General features: G+C 56.5%; 1 protein-coding gene across 4 annotated transcripts in view; it reads left to right on the top strand.

The window, feature by feature from the left end:
* Positions 1-2,654: 2,654 nt before the first annotated feature.
* The window catches only part of CERS4 (ceramide synthase 4), a 54,449-nt gene continuing 49,437 nt past the window's right edge, over positions 2,655-7,666 (top strand). For 3 of the 4 annotated variants that reach the window (XM_033196453.1, XM_033196448.1, XM_033196450.1), the window contains exon 1: positions 2,656-2,868. The gene's annotated coding sequence lies outside the window, so the exon portion shown is untranslated. Of the gene's footprint in view, positions 2,869-7,666 lie in introns of all 4 variants that reach the window. The other variant, XM_033196455.1, reaches the window with a different exon arrangement.

The following is a 7,666-nucleotide window of genomic DNA, read 5'->3' as shown; positions in this document are numbered from 1 at the left end:
TCGTGATCTGCCCGCCTCAGCCTCCCAAAGTGCTGGGGTTACAGGCGTGAGCCAGCACGCCCGGCCTCCTTTATTTATTTATTTATTTAATTGAGACAGGATCTCACTCTGATGCCCAGGCTGGAGTTCAGTGGCATGATCATAGCTCACTTCAGCCTTGACTTCTGGGCTCAAGTGATCCTCCCACTTCAGCCTCCTGAGTAGCTGGGACTACTGGAGCACACCACCACACTTGGCTAATTTTTGTAGTTTTGGTAGAGATGGGGCTCTTGCCATGTTACCGAGGCTCGTCTCAAACTCCTGAGCTCAAGCAATCCACTCACCTCAGCCTCCCAAAGTGCTGGGATTACAGGTGTGAGCCACCAAGCCCGGTCATATATTATTAATACAAACAAATGTCATGCTCTGAGCACCCTGGAGGGTGCAACCCATGATATTCAATAGCTCCCTAATCACAACAACTGAGAAAAGTTGCCTTATTATCTTTCTTTTCCAGGCATGCAAACAAGCTCTTGGAGAGAAGGAGAGGAGAAAATAAACAGGTGAATATGGTGGGGTGGGATAGAGTAGGCAATGGAGGAAGAAGGGGACTGAGGCTGAGGGAGAATGATGTTATGCTTTTGAAAAGGGAAAGAGGCTGGGACATGGCAGCTCTCGCTTGTAATCCCAGCACCTTGGAAAGCAGAGGCAGGAGGATCACTTGAGCCTAAGAGTTCCAGACCACACTGAGCAACGTAGACCCCACCTCTACCAAATAATTTTTTTTTTTAATTGAAACAGTCTCCCTGTTACCCAGGTTGGAGTGCAGCAGTGTAATTTTGACTCACTGCAACCTCTGCCTCCTGGGTTCAAGCGATTCTCCTGCCTCAGACTCTCAAGTAGCTGGGACTACAGGTGTGCACCACCATGCCCAGCTAATTTTTTGTATTTTTAGTAGAGACGGGGTTTCACTGTGTCTCCTGGGTTCACGCAATTCTACTTCCAGCTAATTTTTGTGTTTTTAGTAGAGACAGGATTTCGCCATGTTGGCCAGGCTGGTCTCGAACTCCTGACCTCAGGTGATGCACCTGCCTCAACCTCCCAAAGTGCTAGGATTACAGATGTGAGCCACCGCGCCCAGCCTCTAACAGATTTAAAAAAAAAAAAAAAGAAAAAAAAAGAAAAGAGAAGGCCAGGCGTGCTGGCTGACGCCTGTAATCCCAGGCAAGGGATTTGGGATTTGGGAGGCAAGGCCGGCAGATCACGAAGTCAGGAGTTTGAGACCAGTCTGGCCAACATAGTGAAACCCCTCTACTAAAAAAAAAAAAAAAAAAATAAAATACAAAAAATTAGCCCTGTATGTGGTATGCGCCTGTAATCCCAGCTACTAGGGACGTTGAGGCAGGAGAATCAAGTGAACCTGGGAGGCGGAGGTTGCAGTGAGCTGAGATCGCGCCATTGCACTCCAGCCTGGGGCCACAATGCGAGACTTCGTCCCCCCGCCAAAAAAAAAAGAAAGAAAGAAAAGAAAAGAGAAACAGTGTAGCAGAGGGAAAGCTAAGTGCAAAGGCCAGGAGTCTGAACTTGGAGGGACAGGTTCTTCCACACTTGCAACAGAGGTCTCTTGCCTCCCTGACCGCCCCCGCCGCGCCCGCTCCCCGCGCCCCTTTTCTGTGAGGAAATAAAATCTCAGCTTGCCTAGGGCCCTATGGCCAGGGAGGCCTCAACTTCACCCCGATGGGTCTTGGGTCTGCTGAGCTGAGTCAGAGAAAGATTTATTATCCCCATTTTACAGAGGCTTATTGTCTCTGTAAGGTGAAGCCACTTGCCTAGAGGACACGAGGTGGGCCAGCGACTCTGAAATCCCCTGGGACTGTCCTCTATTCAGGGATCGCCCAGGCTCCCTGCGCTGCTGAGATCCGGTCATTTTCGGTTCTATCAGGCAAGCGGGGGACCCAGCCCCCACTGCTGCTGCCCTCAGCCAAAACCAGGGCTGTGCCACCACCCACCCGGCCTATCTCCCATCTTATCTCCCCAGCTCTGCCGCCTGACCCCTGCACCCCACCAAACCGCAGCCTTTGCCCAGATGCCCTCACTTTCTCGGTTGGCCCCCGCGCGCGCCTCGGGCGAACCCCTGGACTGGGCCCTCCAACAGGGCCCCAGAGTCGGGGTACCCAGAGTGGCCGATGAGGCCTGGAGAAGTCTGGGCCTCCCCTGTGCACCACCCAACTGCGCGCCCCAGAGGCTCAGAGCGCCCCAGGAGTGTGGGGGTATGGACCGATGAGCGGAGCCAGAGCATCTCCGGCAGAAGAGAGGACCCGGGAGGGGACCGGGGAGACAGCGAACAAGGGTGAAGCCGGGGCGGACGGAGCGCGCAGCGGACAATGCTGGGTTCAAAGGCGAGAGATAAGGCGCAGGCTTGAGACGCGAGGCTGGACCCGGGCCAGGCGCGCCGCGGGGCAGAGATGGGCGGAGCGGGAACGGGGGCGGTGGCGGGGGCGGGAATGGGGGGCGGGGTCAGGGGCTAGGGAGAGGCCTAGTTGCGCCGAGGGGGACAAGCGCCTGGGGGACCCCGCGCCAGCTCCAGGCCCTGCCCCTCCAAGTTCCCCGCCCCGCGCCAGACCCCGCCTCTCCAGGGCCCCAGCCCAGCGCCAGGCCCCACCGTTCTGGGGCGCGAGCCCCGCCCAGGCCCCGCCCCCGCGGCCCCGCCCCGGCCTCCCCCCACTCAAGCCTTTTTTCCCCTGCTGGGGGCCGAGGCCCGGCCGGGAGCAGAGTCCGGTTGCCTGGAGCGGGCTTCGCGTGCCTGCAGTTGCCCCGGGTACCCCGCCAGGCGCGCCGTCCCCAGCCCCGCCGCAGGCTCTGGGTGCGTTCTGCCGCCTGCGCCCCCAGGTAAGCGAGCGCCCCGCGCTGCGAACACCGCCCCGGACGCCACCTTCACGGCTGGCTCCGGCCCCGCCTCCGCAGCCATGGCGGTCACAGGCGGCCCCCACTCGCAACTGGGCTCCAGCCCCCATCACCCCGCCGGGGACTGTCCCTCTCGGGGTTCCCCATCTGGGCCGTCTCCCCGAGCGGTCCGCGCTCCCCCACGAGGGCCAGGGCGCCGCGGGTGTCCGAGGACGCGGCTGCGAAACGGGCAGGAGCGAGTAGGGGCGATCCTGGCCTCGTGACGCGGGGGAATTCGGATGTGTGAGCCGGGGGAGCGCCCCGTGCCCCCGACGTGCCAGGGCTGGGGACGCAGCTGGGACCCTGGCCTTGGAACCCGCAGCCCGGCCGCGTAGACGGCTTCTGAGAACCGCTTAAACGCGTCATTCCAATCCCGAGCTAACGCATCAGGCGGCCGGGGTGAGGTGGAGGTGCCCAGGTGGGGATAATATCATTTGGCCTGGTTGGATCAGCCAGCGAGGGCTTTTTAGGCCCAGGAAACAGCAAGATTGTGGGGCAGGGCCCAGCCGGGAGTGTATGCCGAGCAGAAAAGAGGCCAGCGTGGCTGAAACGCGGAGAAGGGAGGGTCGGAGGTGGAGAGAGGTTTGCCGGGGTCTGGGAAGCGGCGAGGAGAGTGTGGAACCCGTTCTCAGGGCGGTGGGGACCAGGGAGGCTTGGAACAGCAGGTGCATGGCGTGATCGGATTGTGTCTTAAGAATATCCCGTAGCCGCTGTGATGGGGATATTTGGAAGGGGGGTGCTGGCCTGACCTGGCTGGAAGGTGTGATAGGAAGTGGGTGAACTGAAAATTCGCTTTGGCAGAGGAGCGTCATCTAATTCTGTCTGTTTGCAAGTGAGGCGTGGGGAACAGATATAGAAGAGGCTTTCATTGCTGGGATGGGAGACTTGGGGAGAAGCCGCTCTGGGGGACACAGGGAGGCAGGCAGGGAGAGGCTGTTGTGGTTTGCAAAACCTATGAGATGGGGGAATGCACCCATCGACTCCAGTGTGAGCTCAGGCAAGAGCTCGGCCATCTGAGCGCAGAGGCCAGGGTGACCCCACTGGGGGGACCTGGGTCTGTTATATGGGGATAGGGTTCCTGGACTGTGGAACTGCCTTTGAAGCCCTCGGCCTCCCCAGCCTCAGATGGGTCTGCCTTCCCCGAGCAGCTGCTGTGAATAAACACAGAAGTGGAGCTGGAGGGCTGACTAGAAGCCTCATTCAGTGCACCTGGGCCCCATCAGGCCCAGCCAGGTGTGGAGGAAGAGGCAGTGAGGACTTTTCTTACCTGCTTTTCCAGCTCACCCACTGCCAGCAGAGGTACTTTGAGCCTGGGCGGTGGATGGCGGGGAGGGGGGGGTGGCGGCCTTGGTCTTTGAACTGGCTGTAGGGCCCCCCAGGGAAAGGTTGCTGAACTTCAGTTTACCAATCTGTAAAATGGGTATGTGAGCGAGCCCTGGGAGTGTTCATGGATCAATGAAAGCCAAGGTTAGGCAGATCTTGGTAGCAGCCACACCCCTAAGGAACCGTGGAGGGCTCTAATGCCCGGTGAGAGTTTTCAGATGTGTGGACTTCCATTTTCTCCTCTGAGAAATTCACAACAGGGTCCACCTACCGACCCAGGGCTGTCTGCAGGTTGAATAAAGCGGTTGGACCAGTGCCTGGCACAGAATGTCTTGGCTCAGGAGCCACTAGGATGCCTGTAGTTGGCAGGAGAAGTGGGCCCAGGTCCCCTCCTCCCACCCGTAGGATGGCAGAGAAAGGCAGGTGCCTTGGGAGCTTGCTGCCCTGCCCCTTTCTCTGAGCACCACAAGCTTCTCCCTTTCCCATCGGCTGGGCTTAAGCCTGACCACCCCCACCCCCCACCCCCAGCCACCCGCAAGCCCTGTCCTGCCACTTTGAGTTGAGGGCCTCTGGGCTACTGACTTCACCACCTCGTGCTTCAGTTTCTCCACCTGTAAAATGGGATAATAGCAGTCATGACCTATAGGTAAAGAGCTGAACACGGTGCCTGGCTGGTGGTGAATACTTGCTAAACAGGCTATTAAAATATCACGAGAATATCACAGAGGAGCCAGGTGCAGTGGCTCACACCTGTAATCCCAGCAATTTGGGAAGCTGAGGCAGGCAGATCACCTAAGGTCAGGATTTCGAGAGCAGCCTGGCCAACATGGTGAAACCCCGTCTCTACTAAAATACAAAAATTAGCCGGGCATGGTGGCATGTACCTATAATCTCAGCTACATGGGAGGCCAAGGCAGGAGAATCTCTTGAACCTGGGAGGCGGAGTTTGCAGTGAGCCGAGATCGTGCCACTGCACTCCAGCCTGAGTGACAAAGTGACACTACCTCCCAAAAAAAAAAAAAAAACAGAGTCATGCCTAGGGCCAGGGGGAGTCCAGAGAAGTCACCTGACTCAGCCTAAGGAGGAGTCAGGGAAGGCCTCCTGGAGGAGGTGACAGTTGGCTGGGTCACTAAGGGTGAGGAGGAGTTCACCAGGCCAAGAGACCAGTGGGCAAACTGCAGAGGAGAGAAACTGCCAGGGTGCTTGGATGAAAGAACCACAAAGCCAGGGCTGTAAGATCCAGAAGAGGGGAGAAGAGGAAGGGCAGAGCCAGCCTGCTAACCTTAAACAAGTATTTGGCATTATTTAGAGCTCAGGGAACAGACTGCAGGGGTTGAAGGCAGGAGCCTGGAGACCAGGATGGAAGGGACTGCACCAGGATAGGGGAGAAATGATGGGGCCAGACCAGGTGAAGGCGTGGACGGGTGAGACTTGGCTGGATCTTGGAGAGGTATGGAGAGGCCCCGGGGAGGGAGCAGCTGCTCATGGCAGAGCAGCTTTAGGTACAAGTCAGCAATTTGTTCTCAGCATCTGGAAATTGCAATGCCACTAGACACCCGGGTGGTACGGCGCAGGATGGGCTTTGATGCAAGCTGGGAGCTTGGGAGACAGCAGAAAAAGGGCAGAAGGAAAACCAGGAGTGGGTGGCAAGCTGGGAGCCAAGGAAGCTGGGGCTTTCATAGGAGGAAAGGAACTTGAAACCCCTGTTTGATAATTTGGTAGCAGGCATCTTACTTTTTTTTTTTGGAATGGAGTTTCATTCTTGTTGCTCAGGCTGGAGTGCAATGGTGCGATCTTGGCCCACTGCAACCTCTACCTCCCAGGTTCAAGCAATTCTCCTGCCTCAGCCTTCTGAGTTGCTGGGATTACAGGCGCATGCCACCATACCCAGCTAATGTTTGTATTATTAGTAGAGATAGAGTTTCACCATGTTGGCCAGGCTGGTCTCGAACTCCTGACCTCAGGTGATCCACCTGTCTTGGGCTCCCAAAGTGCTGGGATTACAGGTATGAGCCACCGCGCCCAGCCCGTCTCACTCTCTTTTGTGACTGCTCTTTACCAACCCTGTTTTCTTCCCCACGCCTTTCAGTACGGGCTCTTTTCTTTCTTTGTTGTTTTTTGTTTTGTTTTGTTTTTTCGAGATAGGTTCTGGCTCTATCGCCCAGGCTGGGGTACAGGGGTGCGATCTTGGCCCACTGCAACCTCCACCTCTCAAGTTTAAGCAATCAGCCTGGGACTACAGGCATGAGCCACCACACCTAGCTAATTTTTGCAATTTTTGTAGCGATTTTGTAGAGTTTCGCCAGTTGCCCAGGCTGGTCTCAAACTACTGAGTTCAAATGCCTCAGCCTCCCAAAGTGCTGGGATTACAGGCATGAGCCACTGCACTTGGCCTCTTTCTTTCAAAGGCAGAGTCTTGCTCTGTCACTCAGGCTGGAGTGCAGTGGCATGATCATAACTCACTGCAGCCTCAGCCTCCTGAGCTCAAGTCGTCCTCCTACCTTAGCCTCCTGAGAGCTGGGACCACAGGCATGCACCACCATGCCTAGCTAATCGTTAAAAAAATTTTTTGTACAGACAGACGGGGGTCTCACTATGTTGCCTGGGCTGGTCTTGAACCCCTGGCGTCAAGCAAGCCTCCAGCCTCAACCTCCCAAAGCACTAGGATTATAGGCATGAGCCACCGCACCTGGCCAAGCACAGCCTTTTCTTTGCCATCCTTGAGTAGACCCCTCAGACCCATCATGGCTCTGACCAGAGTAGCATAGAGAGGCCCGGCGCAATGGCTCACACCTGTAATCCCAGCACTTTGAGAGGCCAAGGCGGGCAGATCACCTGAGGTTAAGAGTTCGAGACTAGCCTGGCCAACATAGGGAAATCCCGTCTCTACTAAAAATATAAAAATTAGCCCTGTGTGGTGGCATGTTTCTATAATCCCAGCTACTTGGGAGGTTGAGACAGGAGAATTGCTTGAACCCAGGAGGCAGAGGTCACAGTGAGCCGTGATCGCACTACTGCACTCCAGCCTGGGTGACAGAGCAAGACACTGTTTCAAAAACAAACAAAAAACAGAGTAGCATAGAAGAGACCTTCCCCTCCCTGAGTCTGGACTCTAGACCTTTGTTAATAGGATGCTGTCACACACACATACACACACTGCACTGCCTGGAGCTCAGTTCAAGTTCCCTCCCTACCCCCTCCTGGACTCCTAGAGACAGATTTTAGTCCAGGGTCCCACAACACTGTGTCTGAAGAGTGATCATTTCCTATCAGCCATGCCTGGGGGACCGCTTCTGCCCTGTGCCTGGCCCCGCCTTCCTCCCACCCCTGTCCGTCCGTCTGTCCGTCTGTCTGTCTGTCTGCCATGTGTTCATTCAGCACAGACTTAGGAAGTGTCTGCAATGGGAGGCACTGGGGACAG

The sequence above is a fragment of the Trachypithecus francoisi genome, unplaced genomic scaffold (genome assembly GCF_009764315.1).
Source record: "Trachypithecus francoisi isolate TF-2019V2 unplaced genomic scaffold, Tfra_2.0 Lachesis_group5, whole genome shotgun sequence".
NCBI lineage: Eukaryota > Metazoa > Chordata > Mammalia > Primates > Cercopithecidae > Trachypithecus > Trachypithecus francoisi.
This window is presented reverse-complemented; position numbering and strand designations above follow the sequence as displayed.